This window comes from Erinaceus europaeus, chromosome 11, assembly GCF_950295315.1.
Source record: "Erinaceus europaeus chromosome 11, mEriEur2.1, whole genome shotgun sequence".
Lineage (NCBI taxonomy): Eukaryota > Metazoa > Chordata > Mammalia > Eulipotyphla > Erinaceidae > Erinaceus > Erinaceus europaeus.
In genome coordinates this window covers 27167239-27185713 of record NC_080172.1, presented here as the reverse complement: position 1 = coordinate 27185713, position 18475 = coordinate 27167239, and the positions used below count along the sequence as shown (strand labels likewise).

Below are 18475 nucleotides of genomic sequence, written 5' to 3'. Positions count from 1 at the left end.
GTTTTTACCTTCTCTCTTAGTTTCTCTCTGTTTCTACTCAAAATAAATAATGCATTAAATTAAAAAATAAAGTCAATTACTTTTCAAAAAGACTATACTTAAGCTATTATGCCCACAATATATTGTTTTTAAAAAAAGAGAGAGGAAAAAAATATCTGATAAAACTTGTCATGTGAAAAGGCACTAATGATATTTCACAGGGCCATAGTTTGTAAAAAAAAAAAAAAAAAACGTGATAATCAGTGAGAAAATTTAAAAATGAGGCTATTTTAAATGACAATAAAAATATACAATAGTGGAAAGGTGGATAGAGTATATGAATAGAATACACATGACATATCAGTTAACAATATATCTATGGGGCCAGATGTTGATGCATCTGGTTGAGTGCAAATGTAACAATGCTCAAGCACCCAGGTTTGATCCCCTACCCCCCACCTGCAAGGGAAAAGATTTTCAAGTGGTAAAACAGTGTTGCAGATGTCACTGTGTCTGTCTCTCTCTATCACCCTCTTCCCTCTTGATTTCTGGCTATGTTTATTAAATAAATAAAGATAATGTAAAAATATTCTTAAAAAACCAATATGTTTATGATCACAAATATAAGAACTGAACATTAATTTCTCCCAAATATGCTATAACTATATTGGGCCAATATTAGAAGAAAAAAGAAACTCAAATGCTTAAACGATTTCATTTTACAACACTAGAAAATGATGGGAATAAAGCAGCTAGGAGAGTAGAATGTAGTTCTGTGAAAAAGATCTGAGGTGTAATACAAGAGAAAATTAAGTCTTCACTATATTTTCTAAACCCATCTACTTTTCTTAGTAAGTAGTTATTGCAACTACATGATTTTAAAAATACATTTGGAAAATATGAGTGTCAGGCATCAAATGCCAACTGTTCCTGTTTTGATTGCAGATTGTACGCATATTATTTTAATCTGTTGATATTGCTTTCACGATGTGATCTGTGACATGGAATAAATGTGATGTAGTAAAGATTCATGATGAGGAAGCTATTTTTCTCAAATGCTAACTGATTTTTTTTTTTATTTTGTCTTTGTCAATTTCTTTTCAGAAAAAAAAAATTTAAAATAAATAGTGTTGATTACAGTCTATTAAGAACAGATGGATAATGTTCCCATCAGGAAGTGGATCAAATGGCCATTTTTTTTTCTCTTTTTCTGTCTCTGTCATCTGTAATGGTAACTAGAACAGGCAAATATGTATATCTGCAGTATGTAGATTTAGAAAACAAGCAGTCCTAGAATACAGGTTCAGAATCAAAAGGAAGGAATTTTATTTTCCTTTCAGGGACAATAGACAAATGACAAAGCAATCTTCACAGTTCCTAATGAGATCCCAAGGTAATTTCGATGGTCTCAAAAGTGAAGTAATTGAACAGCTGAATTTAGAAGAAAAACCTTTTTAAGAACCTTCTAGTTGTTTTTTAACAAAGTGTGTAGCATACAGAACATTGGACAACAAAGGAATAATGCATTTTTACATTCTTGGGAATATCAAGATTTATTATCAGGAGTTCAGCACTGATTAATGACACCATGATGAATACTAAAAGGGAACAAGGAGAGATTTGTCAGCTATTATAAAGTGTAGTCACATTTGTTTTACTGTCTTGCTGAGAGTCTGAGGAACAAAAAGCATTACTTTATAAATGAAATATGGTATATTGGATATCAATAATAGGGCATCTGGAACACTCCAGTTTCCCTGGATTATCATCTATGCATATAATTTTGGAAGGGAAATGAATGAATTGTATAAAGCTCTGGAATACTTGAAAGTAAAGGAACTGCTTAGGGCAGTTACACAGGTCCCTTCAGGCCATAAGGTAATTGTGTAACTGGGATAAGGTCCTCAACTCTAACCTGAATTTCTCCAGTCCAAAATTATTTTAGTCACTGCTGTCATTGAGCCAAGAGGTAATTTTGTTATGAATATATATTAATTTCTGTCTTCCATGTTATTCATTTTTTGGTGCATTAAATCAGATGGCCAAATTTTGTCAAATAATTTTATTGATTGGAGTACTGCACTCTCTAATTCAAGGACATAAATTTGAATTAGTCACATCTAACTGCAGGTCATAGATACCAGTGAAAACTAAACTTAAGGGAGATGGTTATATGCTTTCACCCAACAGCTAAAGCCAATGCCAACTTCTGTTTCAAATATTATGTATATTATATACATACATGTGCATATATATATTTTTTATTTGATTTGATAAGATTTTGGAGTGAAATGCAATTCTGTGTGGTTGAAAGATATAATTGTCCTTTTAGCCCACATACCCTCAACTGGATTTTTTCACTGTGTTGGAAAAGTGTCTGAAGGAAGGAAAAAGAAAAGAAAAGAAAGAAAGAAAGAAAGAAAAGAAGAAAGAAAGCCATTGAGTTCCTGCCAATACCTATGACAAAGATTAGCATTCAACATGAGGCCTTAAGATCCTGCTTTCCCTCCACCCCAACTATTCCTAGAAAACCGCTCAATCTAAGTCACATCTAGTAGCTTTGTAATTAGATAAGAAAACAGAGGAAAATGAATTGAGCAGTGGCAATAATGCAATGAGGTCCTGATGCTCTGCAAGCTAACTGGAATTCCTCTGATAACATTCAACACTGAAATTCGACTCATTGGGGGGGGGGGCTCTGTCTCTGCTTTCTTCTTGTTACGACTATTATGACTATTATTTCCTTTATACACAGAGAAGTAGATTGTCCTCTCTATGTCATGCAGAGTGTGGTGACAATGAATGAAACACAAACACACACACATATATTTTCCAGTATATGCATATTTTTATTCTGACAGTTTGAGGCAAAAGAGTAATACGTGGAGATATGTAAACAACCCCTATCAATACAAGCTCCCAGTTCTGTAGTGCTAAATCCCCTTGACTATGGCTTGTGAAGAAGTAGAGAGAATGGCAAGTGGGGATTTCCCCCATTAGCTCTTCTTAATCCTCAATAGTGGACAACAGATAGACCCCATAAGAAAATCTTGGTTGCAGAAACGAACGGATGATAATCCATGTGGTGAAATGTTAAGGGCACTATAAATGTATAGGTTGACTAATGCTGCTAAAGGTAACTCACACAATATCAGGGTGAAAGGGAGTCTTTCGACTGGTCCATTCTGTCATCTGATAGTTTCTTTGTAGTACTCATTAGTTGCTTACCATCATCTTAAACATCTTCCATAAATTTTGAGGTATTGAATTTGAATTATCGTGTGTTTAAGATTAAAGAGGGGACTAGAAGTTGAGACAATAAATTCAAAAGTGGTAAAAGAAACAAAAAGTATGGTGAGTTAAGGTGAAAGACAAGGGTTTTCACAAGGAATTCCTCCTTCTCTGAAGATTTCTCTGTTAGTGCAATTTGAAACACATTTGATCTCCTTGTTACTTAATTTTTCACATTCACTGAGTACCAAATCTTTGCTAGGATTTTGGAGAATACAGGCATATACTCAATACAGGGTTTCTTGCCCCTTCAAGTAACTTAGAAGCTGGCTGAGACAAATGGTGCATAAAAATTAATCTTGCAATGTGAGCGATGTTAAAGCAAAGTACTCCTGTGAGAATAAGCATGATCCCTGCTGAGATAATTACACAGAGGCCTGCGTTTGAACTAAGGTATTTGAAGAAGACTTTTTTTTAAGTGGACAAAGTACATAACTCAAGTGGGTAGTAGGCTGATTTTAAACAGTGTGATCAGAGCTTGAAACCTAAGTCTAGGACTTGGCAAAGTTAAATACAGTTGTAGCTTTGAATTTATGGATGAATGGTAGGGAAAAATGCTAGGAAAGCAATAAAGTTAAGCTTTGAAGAGTATGTGTATATATAGTATATGCAGTATGCTAAAGGTATTCAAGCAAAAGAACAGATTCCAACTGTGGGGATGTGAGAATTTCTAAAATAAAACAAACATCAAAAAGACAGTTATATTGCTTGGAATAGAGTGCAGCCTAGAATGTCCTAGATATGACCATGGAATGTGAGCTCAGACTGGCAAGTATGCAGAGGTTACACAGCGTCTGGTGCTAAGTATGGCTAGATATGGGTCCTAGGTCAGGTCAATGGGGTTAACAGTTAGTGATATTTATATAATTTCTGCATATTTGGGAGCTACTCTCTTCCCTGATCCAGCTTTCTAGTACTGTTCCCCACTTTGAGACCATCTTCCTAGGCAATACTTTCAGTCCACCTGCATGTTAGCTATAAGGCTCAGGTAAAAATTAGTAAAGTCAAACCATGTGCCCCTTGGAATACACCTAAAATAGACTTGTAGCTTCTTTCAACATGAAGACCCCAAATTTCATCTGTTATACTCTTACCTTTAGGTTCCTGATTATTAAAAAATTTGTCCTGCTTTACATCTTAATGCTTTTCAGCCACCAAGTTGCAGATGCTGCCACAACACCAACCTGAATTCCCTGGGCAGATGACCTCACCAATGAGTTCTGGAACCCCACTTCCCCAGACCCCTGCCCCACTAGGGAAAGATAAGAATAGCCTGGGAGTATGGATCAACTTATCAACATTCATGTCTAGCAGAGAAACAGTTACAGAAACCAGACCTCCCACCTTCTGCTCCCCAAAAAGATGTTTGGTTCATACTCCCAGAGGGATAAAGAATAGGGAAACTTCCAATGGAGAGGATGAGATGTGAAACTCTGGTGGTGGGAATTGTGTGGAATTGTACCCGTCTTACCCCACAATCTTTTTGATCGTTCTTAAATCACTAATAAAAAAAAACTTGAAATAGGCTTTATGTTATCCAAAAGAATAGTTCATCACCTAATACCAAAACTTTATAATTTACATAGATCATAAGAAATGTACATAAGTTTAGATATATCATTTAATGTGAAAAAGCAAAACACACTCACCTAGTGTCTTATGTATGACAAGCTCTTTCTTACCTATTGAACAAACCTGCTGATTGCATATTCCAATTTTCCATCTTTCAGCATCTTACAAAAATTAAAATGCAATGCCTGCTTGGTGTTTGTTAGGCAAGAATATTAGTTACAATCAAAACCAAATCTCTATATTTTAAAAAAACCTTCCTCCAGTTGTTTATATTTGGCTTTCACACACCTAATTTGACAAAAAAAAAAGTTGTTTTTTTTTTAGCAATTTACCTTTATCTAGCTTTTCCAGAGAATTCTAATTAGTTAACGTAGAAACAACTATCTTTTCACACTCTCACTACATTAGCTCACAGATCATCAAGTACATCACATAATTATAGTAATAATTGACACAAATAGTTTGGAAATACTCTGCAGTAATCATACAAACCAACTTCTGGTAAAACCCTATCAGAATGTAGAACAGCAGAGTAGCCTGTTAATACTGTGTGTTTACAGGTTCTGGCCAGAGGCTCACATGTTCTATGAACAGAGTGAAGTGTTACCCAATCTTCTGTGTTTGATCATGATTACAATGAAATCCACATTGAAAACAATTTTCTAATTTTCCCCTCTCTATATATTTAGACAATTTAAAGACTGGAACAACCGTCTAGTCATATATTCACACTATTTTCCTATAAGGAACAAATAGTTTTAATGACTTTTATGCTGCAGAGATTTTTTCAAGTCTAGTACACATACACTAAAATCACACAGGAAAAATTTACACACTAAAATAAATATGTTTTTAAAAGTGACTTACTTAAAAAATTATATCTTGTATGTAGGGTACAAGGCCAACAACTAGATGTACAGTGAGACAGTGGCTTTTCCCTATTCCTACGCCAAACTGTTTTGGGAATCCAAGTTATAGTCATAAGATATTAGGATAATAAGAAAGACATAGTATTGAAACATTAGAGGTTTAAAAAGAGCACAACATTTACATGTTTTTCAAAACTTACCAATCTTTTCCATAGATGTAGTTTTATTATTTCTGCAAATATTTTTACCATGTAAAGATTAAAGAAGCCAGACTACGAAATCTTATTGTTGTGACTTTTATTAATAATATGCAGCAAAATAATATGAAATAAGTATGAGGCCAAAAAGCTATCTCACTAGGCAGAACACTGGGTAAAACATGTGGTTTATCATGCACATGGCCCAGATTTTATTTCTGATACTATCCTACCTCTCCTTTTCTTTATCTGTCTTCCCCTCTCTCTTTTGTATCTCTCTTTATCTATCTGAATGAACAAATTTCCAAAAGCAGTGAAATCACACACATGTAACTGTGCAATACAACAAAATAAACCACACTACAGATTCTTCAGAATCAGTGATGCTATTCTTCTATCATTGTTTCTTTCTGAGTTATTATGAATAGTATAAATATATTGATAGGAAATATTCTAATTTTTTTAACTATTCTGTGGTAAGATACAGTTCCCTTAAAAACTAATCTTAATAGTTGCTAAAAGTACAATAAGAAAAGCAAATCATTCAGGAATACTTTATAATAAATCATATATATATATATAGTTTTCCTTAATTTAGCTAGAGACTACTGAATATTTTAAGCAACTAGTTTTTGTATATTAAATAGGATTTTATTGGTTCTAGGAACAAGAGGATGATATAGAAGGTTCCTGACTTCATTCTCAAGAACAGAAGTCAGAAAGGGCCCTGCAAATACCCCATAGCTCAGGCTAAGATCGATAGAAAAAGCTGTGTGGACCAAAAGTAGCACAAACTCCAATTAAGAGAACATAAATTTTCCCAGAAGATGGCTGACTGAGAAGCTGCTAGTGGCTTGAGCTCTGACCACATCTTCTGGAAACGGTAGGATTTTATGCCTTTAGTAGGCCAGTCAATAAGGGGTCCTAGCTGTGACACCAAGGAGGTGACTATAACTTAATTTGGGTTAAAAAACAGAGTAGAAAAAAAGGGGAAAATTTTTTTTCTTTTAAAATTATTAAGCACACCTCCTCTCCCTTCCCCCCTCCCATAACCAGTCCCAGGGGACCAGCTCCTAGCAGGCTCCCCTGCTGAGCTTCCTGCTTTACCAAGATTCCTGTCCCACCAGGGAGTATCATTCATTCTAAGTCTATACCCTTCTGAAACTTCTGGCCTTTTTTCTTTCTAAGTAGCCAGCCCCCCCCAACTCACCCCGCATAGCTAATTAAATAATTAAAAATAAATAAATTAATAAACTCTTTCCTTTCACCACTCTTTTATGACTGTTCTTTTTCTTATCTTTTTCTCTCTCTTTCTTTTTTTTTCTTTTTCTCATTCTTGTCATCCTTTCTTCCCTAATCCTACAGCTTCCAAAGCCACAGGCCCCATCCCCCACACCACCAAACAGTGTGCTTTTTTGAATTCACTGATACACATTTGGGAATTATTTTTGGGAAGAATTCTGATTCAGAGTAGACTCTCACAGCAAGTATCTCTGCTCAAATTCCCTTCCTCCTTTAGCCACCCCTAGAATATACAGTGGATAGTAGATTTGCATAACTGTCTATTTCAGCTATCCTTGTCTAGTGCTGAGGTTTTTTTTTTTTTTCTCTTTCTTAACAATCAGCTGCCTCTGATCACGAGGTTTGAGGTAATCTGGGAAAGGTTTTTTTTTTTTTTACCCTGCTCTATTTTATTATTAATATTATATAAAGGCATATATCTTCCCCCGTTTAGGTTGATCAGAATTAACTCTTAGGGTATCTTTCATTGCTAGGGTAGTGGGCATCTTATCTATTAAGGGAGGAACTTGTCTCATTACTCCTACCTCCTCTACAGACTCTCCCCTCCCTCCTCCTCCTAGCTAATTAAAAAAATTAAATTAAATTAAAAATAATCAAAAAAAAAAGCAAACTTTCCTTTCACTGCTCTTTAATTACAGCTCTTTTTCTTATCTTTTCTCTTTTCTCTCTCTTGTCTCTTTTTTCTTTTTTTTTAATCTTGTCATACACTTCTTATTTCCTTCTTCTTTGCCTTTCTGAATTTGTGAATTATTTTGGGGAAGAAATCTGACTCAGAGTGGACTCTCTATGTGTGTATCTCTGCTCTGCTTCCCTTTCCCTTCTTGTTACCCCTAGAATATACAGTGGATAGTAGATTTGCATAACTGTCTATTCTTGCTATCCCTTCTTTCTTTTCTCTTTCTTCTTCACTGGGATTTGGTTACTATTTTTTCACGGACTGGAGAAATTGTTTGGCTAACTGCTAGTGATTAAACTGCTTCAATACTTGCTTCAGGATCAATACTTGCAAGAGAGAAACAAAAAGTCACATACAAGGGAAAACCCATAAGATTATCTGCAGACTTCTACACTAAAACTCTAAAAGCCAGAAGAGAATGGCAAGATATCTATCGAGCCCTGAGTGAAAAAGGGTTTCAACCAAGGATAATATATCCTGCTAGACTTTCATTCAAACTAGATGGAAGGATCAAAATCTTCTTAGACAAACAACAGTTAAAGGAGGCAACCATCACCAAACCAGCCCTGAAAGAGGTTCTAAAAGTCCTCTTATAGACAAGAATATCACTATACTACTTGCAAAATATAAGAACAAACAAAAAAAATTTTTTTTGAACAATGGCACTACAATACATTAAATCCATAATATGAATAAATGTCAATGGCTTAAATTCACCCATCAAAAGGCACAGGGTGGGGGATGGATCAGAAAACATGACCCAACCATATGCTGCTTGCAAGAATCCCACCTGTCACAACAAGATAAACACAGACTTAAAGTGAAAGGACGGAAAACTATCATATAGGCTAACGGACCAGAAAAAAGAGCAGGAACAGCCATTCTTATCTCAGACATGATAGATTTTAAATTAAATAAAGTAATAAAAGATAGGCAAGGACATTACATAATGATTAGAGGATAAATCAGCCAAGAAGACTTAACAATTATTAACATTTATGCACCCAATGAGGGACCATCTAAATATGTCAAGCACTTACTGAAAGAATTTCAAAAATACATCAATAGTAATACAATAATAGTGGGAGACTTCAATACCACACTCTCACACTTAGACAAATCAACAAAGCAGTGAACCAACAAAGATACAAGAGAATTGAATGAAGAGATTGACAGACTAGACATCTTGGACATTTTCAGAGTCCTTCACACCAAAAAACTGGAATACACCTTCTTTTCAAATCCACATAACACATACTCAAGGATAGACCACCTGTTAGGCCACAAGACAGCATAAATAAATTCAAGAGCATTGAAATCATCCCAGGTATCTTCACAGATCACAGTGGAGTAAGACTAACATTTAACAACAAACAGACAATTATTAAAAGTCACAGAATTTGGAAACTAAACAACATACTCCTTAAGAACCACTGGGTCGGAGACTCACTCAAGCAGGAAATTCAAATGTTCCTGGAAACAAATGAAAATGAAGACACAACCTATCAAAATATTTGGGACACAGCTAAAGCAGTACTGAGAGGGAAACTTAGAGCCATACAATCACATATTAAACACCAAGAAGCTCAAATGAACGACCATACTGCACACTTCAAGGACTTAGAGGAAGAGGAACAAAGGAACCCTAAAGCATCCAGAAGGACAGAAATGACTAAAGTTACAGCAGAAATAAACAACATCGAAAATAAAAGAACCATACAAAAGATCAAGGAAGCCAAATGTTGGTTCTTTGAAAGATTAAACAAAATTGACAAACCCCTAGCCAGACACACCAAACAAAAAACAGAGAAGACTCAAATTAATAGAATCATAAACGATGGAGGAGATATCACAGCTGACACAACAGAAATCCAGAGAATCCTGCGAAACTTCTATAAAGAACTATACACGACCAAGCTAGAGAATCTGGAAGAAATGGAACAATTCCTAGAAGCATATGCCCTTCCAAAACTGAACCAAGAAGAACTACAAAATCGAAATGCACCAATCATAGACAAAGAAATTGAAACCGTTATTAAGAACCTCCCCAACAACAAAAGTCCTGGACTGAACGGCTTCACAAACGAATTCTACAAAACTTTTAGGAAACAGTTAGTACCCATACTTCTTATGCTTTTCCATAAGATTGAAGAAACAGGAATACTCCCTTCCACATTCTGTGAAGCCAACATCACCCTGATACCAAAAGCTAATAGGGATACAACAAAAAAGGAAAACTACAGACCAATATCTCTGATGAACATAGATTACAAAATATTAAACAACTGGATACAGCAGCACATCAAAAAGATTGTTCATCACGACCAAGTGGGATTCATCCCAGGAATGCAAGGCTGGTTCAACATCCATAAGTCAATCAATGTCATTCACCACATCAATCAAAGCAAAGCCAAAAACCACATGATTATCTCAATAGATGCAGAGAAAGCCTTTGACAAAATCCAACACTCATTCATGCTCAGAACTCTACAAAAAATGGGAATAGATGGTAAATTCCTCAAGATAGTGGAGTCCATATATAGAAAACCTACAGCCAACATCATACTCAATGGACAGAAGCTGAAAGCATCCCCCCTCTGATCAGGGACTAGACAGGGCTGTCCACTGTCACAGTTACTCTTCAACATAGTATTGGAAGTTCTTGCCATAGCAATCAGGCAAGAGAAAGAAATCAAAGGAATACAGATTGGAAGGGAAGAAGTCAAGCTCTCACTATTTGCAGATGATATGATAGTATACATAGAAAGACCTAAAGAATCCAGCAGAAAACTACTGGAATTTATTAGGCAATATAGCAAGGTATCAGGCTACAAAATCAATGTACAAAAATCAGTGGCATTTCTTTATGCAAACACTAAATCTGAAGAAGAAGACATCCAGAAATCACTCCCATTTACTGTTTCAGCAAAATCAATCAAATACCTAGGAATAAAGTTGACCAAAGAAGTGAAAGATTGTATGCTGAAAACTATGAGTCGCTCGACTCAAGGAAATTGAAACTGACACCAAGAAATGGAAAGATATCCCATGCTCATGGATTGGAAAAATAAATATCATCAAAATGAATATTCTCCCCAGAGCCATATACAAATTTAATGCAATACCCATCAAAGTTCCACCAAGCTTCTTTAAGAGAATAGAACAAACACTACAATCATTTATCTGGAACATGAAAACACCTAGAATTGCCAAATGTGGGGTGGGAGTGGGTGGGAGGGATAGGTCACAGTCTTTTGGTGGTGGGAATGGTGTTTATGTACACTCCTAGTAAAATGTAGTCATATAAATCACCTGTTAATTAATACGAGAGGGGGAAAATTAATTGTGTGTCTCAAAGTTTTTCAAAACACAAACTGAATTTTTTTAATATATAGGCTGTGTAATTGATATGCAGACTCTCTCAAAAGCCTAGACCAAGTAGATCAGAAGCAACCAATAGCACAGCTATATACAAGATACTGGGTACTGTACAGCAAACCCTAACAAAAGGACTTTTCAAAGTTAACTCAATGTTGTATGCTTTACATTGGGTTGTTCTAGCTCTCCCCCTGCCAAGAAAATTGGTTCAGTCCTGCTAGTTTCATGGGCCCGCCTGTCCCTGCCCCAAGGAACCCTGACAGAGTTCCAGAGTGACAGAGTTCGAGAGTGCTTGGCGCCGCTGCGGGGAAGGAGGCAGCAGTGTTCTGTTTGGTTATTAGTTTGATTTAGTTTATGAATCGTTGTTCCTAAATAAAGAAATACAGCTTCCCTGCAATGCCGAGTGTCTTCAAGTCTCTGTTACCCTCCTGTGAATCTAGCCCGGCCAGCTGGACCATCCAAATTTTAACAACAAATGGTGCCACGTGGACCTGACCTGCGCATCTCTCAGATAAGTGAAGACAATTTGGCTACCTATGTACTATGGCCTTCTCTTCCGCTTGTGAAGAGATCTCCAAACGCCTCTGCTCTTTCTTCACGAGACTGTTTTGCTGCTTCTGGAACATTTATCTCTGGACCACTCTGTGGTTTCCACTCGCTCGGGCGCACTCAGAACAGCCAGCAGAGTGGAGAAGAGCCAGCGGGCGGGAGGCGAGGCGCGGAGCTGCCATTTCCACCTGGTGGAATAGCCAGCCAGCCTGCGGCTCCTGGACAACCCCGCGGACTGCGCCCGCAGCCCCGCAGCCCACAGGAGGCCGACGCCAGCACACAGGAGCCCGATGCCACCACACAGGAGCCCAATGCCAACACGCTAGAGCCCGATGCCAACATGCAGGAGCCTGATGCCAACACTCAAGAGCCCGAGGCCAGCCCACAGGAGCCGGTTCTCCACCGTGTGGCGCAGGTCACTGGTCGCGTGATCCCTCCACACTGCTCTGTCACTGCGAGCAGGACAGCAGACATGGCAGGGCCATGGGGCAGGGCCGCGGTGGCCTATCATGGCCGCCACCCCTGGGCACCTCGGCCCGCGCCTTCTACTAAATAAAGTTCTATTACTTAATTCTACTACAAAAATATGTTGTATAAGAATTACTATAGGGGACAAAATGTGGCGTCCTTTGTAGAGCTCATACTTTATCATGTGCTAGGTTCAAGCACCAGGTTCCCACCAGTAGGTGGGTAAGCTTTACAAGCAGTGGAGTAGTGCTGCATGTGCTTCTGTTTCTCTCCCTCCTGATCCCTCTTCCCTCTCAATTTCTCTCTGTCTCTATCAAAAGAAAAAGAAAGAGAGAAATTAAAGGAAAATAAAGACGAAAATAAGAAAGGCAGGAAAGAAAGAAAGAAAGAGAAAAAAAGAAAGAAATGAAGGAAGGAAGGAAGAAACAAAGAAAAAACAAAGAAAGAAAGAGGGAGGGAGGAAGGAAAGAAGGAAGGGAAGAAGGAAGGAAGGAAGAAAGGAAGGAAGGAAGGAAGGAAGGAAGAAAGGAAGGAAGGAAGGAAGGAAGGAAGAGAGAGAGGGAGAGAGGGAGGGAAGGATACCTAGACATAATGTTCTAATAATATACAGGTACAGGCTAGTTATGAGAGATTTTTTTTTTTCACATAGGAAACCACTAAGTCGAGATCATTATGACATGTTAGATACAGAGCAATTGGTGTGGATATTTTATCTGGAAATTAATGAATATTTGCTTTCCCCATCAATAAACAAGGAGATCATTCAAAGCAACAGCAGTTACTTCCTATTATATCTGCTTAGAATTTAGAGTAAAAGCTTTTGGTAGCTTCTAGGAGTAACTTTTCCCATTCATAGATATTTTAGTTGGTGAAAAGGAAGAAAAGCCTTCTATCCATGGGAGCTGTTTTAGCAAAGACAACACTGGTTTGTATGAAACCTGTTGAGATAAGGTAGCAGCTAAAGTGAGCAAACTTAACTACATATGAAAGGTAGGTGAGACTAAAATTGCTTCCCTTGACTGCCAAGCTATTATCTTTAGATGTTATTTTGGTTTTCAATCATAATAGTGTCTTAATAAATCATGATTGTAAAAGATGAGTCTCACTCATATGGGCCTTCAAGCAAATGTAAGGTGGAAATAAACACAGACATAGAGTGGAGAGTTGCAGAAGTGTGAACTTCTGCAACTTTCCACTCTAAAAAGAGATCTCTCAAAAAAGAGATTCTCGGGATGTTGTAGAAAAGGGAAAATAATTTTAATGAAAAACCAGCAAGCAAAGCTAAACTGATAGAAAAGAAAACCAGAAACTATTGTTGGGTTTTAGCAACTAGAATATTGTCAGTGAGTTTAAACATGGAACTGTAGTAGCCAGTGAATACTAAAGCTGAATAACTAATGACTTCAATTACATAATTATAAAGACATAATGGTTAATCATTCTAATATTTAAAAAACTGGCAACTGTAAAATGGAGATTTCAGGAAATAAAGTTTAGAGATGGGAAGATTGAAGATACTGTAAATCAAGAAAATAACAAGTGAGTGGAGTCAGGGGGAAGAAAGTTTGGAATATAAGTTTTGTCAATACTTAGAGGAAAGTATTGGCAGAACTCCTTTCCATATAAATTTCAAAGACATCTTCAATGAAATAGATCAAATTACAAAGACGACTAGATAAAAAATAAAGCAATGGGACTACATCAAATTAAAAAGTTTCTGCACAGTGAAAGAAACCACCATGCAGAGAGACCTCCCACAGAATGGGAGCAGTTCTCTACATTCCATCAGACAAGAGGTTAATAACCAAGACATATAAAGAACTCACCAAACTCAGCAACAATAAAACAAATGACCCCATCCAAAAATGTGAAGAGGATATGAAAAGAATATTCTTCATAGAAGAGATCCAAAAGGCCAACAAACACATGAAACACTGGTCCAAGTCATTGATTGTCAGGGAAATGCAAATAAAAACAACAATGAGATACCACTTCACTCCTGTGAGAATGTCACATATAATAAAATGTAGAAGCAAGCTAGAGAGGTTGTGAGGACAAAGGAACTCTCCTGCACTGCTGGTGGGAACATCAATTGATACAACTCCTGTGGAGAGTGGTCTGGAGAACTCTCAGAAGGCTAGAATTGAACCTACCTTATGTTCCTGCAATTCCTCTCCTGAGGATATATCCTAAGGAACCAATCATACCCATCCAAAAAGATTTGTGTACAGCTATGTTCATAGCAGCACAATTGTAATAGTCAAAACCTGGAAGCAACCCAGGTCTCCAACAGTGGATGAGTGCATAAGTTGTCATATATTTACACAATGGAATAATACTCAGTTATTAAAAATGGTGAATTCACCTTCTTTGCCCCATCTTGGGTGGAGCTTGAAGAAATCATGTTAAGTGAGTAACAAAAGGATAAATATGGGATGATCTCATTCATAGACAGAAGTTGAAAAGACCAGAAGGGAAAACACTAAGCAGATCTTGAACTGGAGTTGGTGCAGTGCACCAAAGTAAAAGACTCTGGAGTAGGGGGTATTATTCAGGTCCTGGAACATGACGGCAAAGGAGGACCTAGTGGGGGTTGTATTGTTATATGGAAATGTTATGCATGTACAAACTGTTCTACTGTTGACTGGAAACCATTAATCCTCCAATAAAGAATTTTTTTTAATTAAAAAAAAGAAAATAATAAGTGGTTTGACCTGGGGGGGGAGTTTGGAAATAGTCTTGACAAGAGAACTGGGGACACACTGCTCTAATACTGAAAGGAACATGGAAAATAATACATAGCAAAGTGTATTTGTGAGCAGTAAAGTAAGGAACCTCTGTACTTTTTGTAAAACAGTGATACAACTATTTGACATAAGGGGCTGATGCAAAGAGATTAAAGGATTGAAGCAATCAGAAATTTAGAAAACCAACTGCTAAATAAATCAATAAGCGAATAAAAAGTTGTCCTACTTGCAGTGACTGAAAAAGTAAATTAGAGGTCACAGTAAGTTAAATCAACACATTCTTATGACTGTCAGTATTCTCCAACCTAAGAACATAAAACTGATAAATTTTTCAAGGGTTGATGCAAGACATAGCAGATCTGGCTATATGTTAAATGTGCAAAGCAATATATATAGCCTTAGGACTTAATAAAGGTGACTGAAACTCTAAACAAGGAAGGATTCAAGTATAGTTAGAGGGTATAATGACTGAGGGAGATGAAGAGCTGGGTCATTAAGGGTCTCTGTAAGGGCAGACCCTGGTCAATGAGCCTAGGAGAGCATCTGAAATTCAGAGTACAGCAATATTACAGTGTCAAAGGCAGGACTGCCTTTTCTTCCTAATAATATCTCTGGAGCCTCATAAACTATAAAAAATGATGAAATAATACAGGAACTTGTACTAAAAGACAAACAATTACTTACAACTATTTGAAGACTCATTTTTCAGCTTTTAGAGAATTTGTAAGATGACCTAACTTCACTGAAAAGAAAGACTATCTACTGCTACTTTCCAGAGAGCAGCAAGTGACTGGCAGGTGTTATCAAAATAACTATAACTTTAAGGTGAAATGAAAATATTCATTTCTCTCCTTGATTAATCAGTTCCCTGAGCATAAATATGGCAGCTTAAAGAAAAGGTAACTTGTCTTAAAACATCAGAATGTTCTTTAAGTGAGGTAAGTTTACAATAAATATTCACCATCTACTATGTGCTGATAAATTTACTGGGAAACCCTAATGTACTTAATTTATTAATACCTGGAACTCTGGTCGAGGGTTGATGCAACTGGTTGAGCGTTCATGCTACCATGAAGGAGGATCCTGGTTCCAACCTTTGGTCCCCACCTCCAGGAGAAAGCTTCACAAGTGGTAAAGCAGGTCTGCAAGTGTCTCTCTGTCTCGCTACCTCTCTGTCACCCCCTTCCCTCTTGATTTATGGCTGTCTCTATCCAATAAATAAAAATAATAAAAATTTAAAAAAATAATGCATGGAAATCCTAGAAGATACTTAAAGATTGGTGTGGAAGGAAAAGAAATGGAAAGTAAAAATCAGCAAAAGACCATGTAGGGGCTGAAGTTGTTGAGCTGAGACATCAGCTAAAGCCAAATAAGGATAATGACTCAGTAGCAGGACTCTGAGTCATAAACTGCCTCATTGGGGCATGCAGGGCATGTTCTCTAACTGGGTCAGTAGACAATAAGAACTTAACACTCTGCCAGTCAGTGGAATTTTAATATATAATGCATCGAAGTTGTACCAAATAAATACTGAGAACAAAACGCATGTTGTACTCAGAATGTATGGTATTGATCATTAAGCATATATAAACCCTGAGATTTTTAAAAAGCTGAATCTCTTTCATAAAGATTCCACCTAGCCCTGCCTTTGTTATTAACTTTATCTTTCTTAAAAGTCTCAAATACCAATCAGATAGCGCTGGTAAGACAGGTATGACAAACAGGGAAATTAAGGTCCTCCAAGTGAAGAACAGAACTTATGTGAGAAAGAAAAAGAAGCTATGTCATAGGAAACCTCAACAAAAGAAGTTTAGTTTACAAAAAAAAAAAAAAAAAAGGAGTAGGGCATACAATACTCAAGGCACAGTCTTATCAGAAATAAAAGGAAAATGCTGGACAATAAGCATACCTCCACTCCATGAACAAACACATACACAGAGAGAGAGAAAGAGAGAGAGAGAGAGAGAGAGAGAGAGAGAGAGAGGATAAAAAAGAGTTATCTCAACTTCAATAAGAAAGTTACAGGTAAATAAGCTAACTACTCTGGTTCAAGGAGATCGTGGTTGCCAGTCTTCAGTACTAAGAATGTAATTCTTTATACAGCAAGAACAATTCATATTTAAGTTATTTAATATAATGCTGATAGCACAGGGAAAGTTTGAGGAAGGGTCTGAGGTAACACATCTGGCTGCCATGGTCATGTACCTAGGCTCAAGCCCCTGATCCCCACCGACAGAGGGGAATGTTTCACAGATATTGAAGCAGTGTTGCAGGTATCTTTCTCTCTCCTTCTCTTCCTTGTCGCTATCAAAAGGAAAAATGAAAAAGTCACATGAAATGGTGGGTTCCTCCTAAGGACACCACAACCTAGAGATAATCTTGATTTATGGTAGTGCTGGGGAATAAACCCAAGATCTTTAGTGCATCAGGCATGGAACTCAGTTGGTCTACCTCAAGTGCTGTCTCTGATTCCATAGAATTGCCTTTTGTCAGATGTTACATAGGCTCTTGTGCTGACTGTGGGCCCCAGATCAAGTCAAAGGGTTTACATTTAATAATAATTACATACTTCTCCCATATTTGGGAGCTACTCTCTTCCCTGATCCAGCTTTCTAGTCCTTTTCCCCAACTATGACACCATCTCCCCATATTGTTGACTGTACACCCCATCACTTTGATCTGGGGCTTATATTCAGCATAGGAGCCTATGTGACCTTTACATCCCTGTAGGTCTGAACTTGCATTCTGTGATCATGAGTACGAACATTCCAAGTTGCACCAATTTCAGGACCCATCTTCTTCAGGTGGTAGATAGAGTATGTTATCCAACCCCACTTTAGAGGATGGAATATTCTCTCTACCATTGTTGATCCACATTGAAGGTAAGGTCCTATGGGGGCCTCCAAAGGGTTCCATTATGTTGTTCCTGACCAGTGACAATGGAGAAAGGAATCTATTTGAGGTCTAGGCTCATAGTGTCTGCGTGGGAATCCCAGGACTCCCTGACTAGGGCCCCAGTTGATGGGGTGGCCTGATAGTGACTAAAGAGTCATCATCCAAGTATGCCAGTCTCTTGCTCTTACTCAACTTTTGTAGTACTTACTTTAATAAGGTTTTCTTTGGAGTGACTGAGGGTAGTATAATAGGAAGTAAGAAAGGAGGATATCTAGGTCTAAGTAGTGCAATATTCTTGTCTTTAGGTTCATGATTAGTCAACAATTTGTTCTGCCTTATAGGTTAACTCTTTTTCAGCCACCAGGTTCCAGATGCTATCGTGATGCCAACCTGACTTCTCTGGGCAGACAACCCCAACAATGTGTCCTGGAACTCCAATTCCCCAGAGCCCCACCCCACTAGGGAAAGAGAGACAGGCTGTGAGTATGGATCGACCTGTCAACCCCTGTCTTCAGTGAGGAAGCAATTACAGAAGCCAGACCTTCCACTTTC

At 37.4% G+C, this 18475-nt stretch overlaps 1 long non-coding RNA gene across 1 annotated transcript in view; it reads right to left on the bottom strand.

Annotated features, from left to right (window-relative positions):
* Nucleotides 1-16249, bottom strand: part of LOC132541205 (uncharacterized) — a 35691-nt gene extending 19442 nt beyond the window's left edge. The window contains exon 1 of the long non-coding RNA XR_009552376.1: nt 16049-16249. This is a non-coding gene — a long non-coding RNA (uncharacterized LOC132541205). The remainder of the gene's footprint in view (nt 1-16048) is intronic.
* Between the last annotated feature and the right edge of the window lie 2226 nt (nt 16250-18475).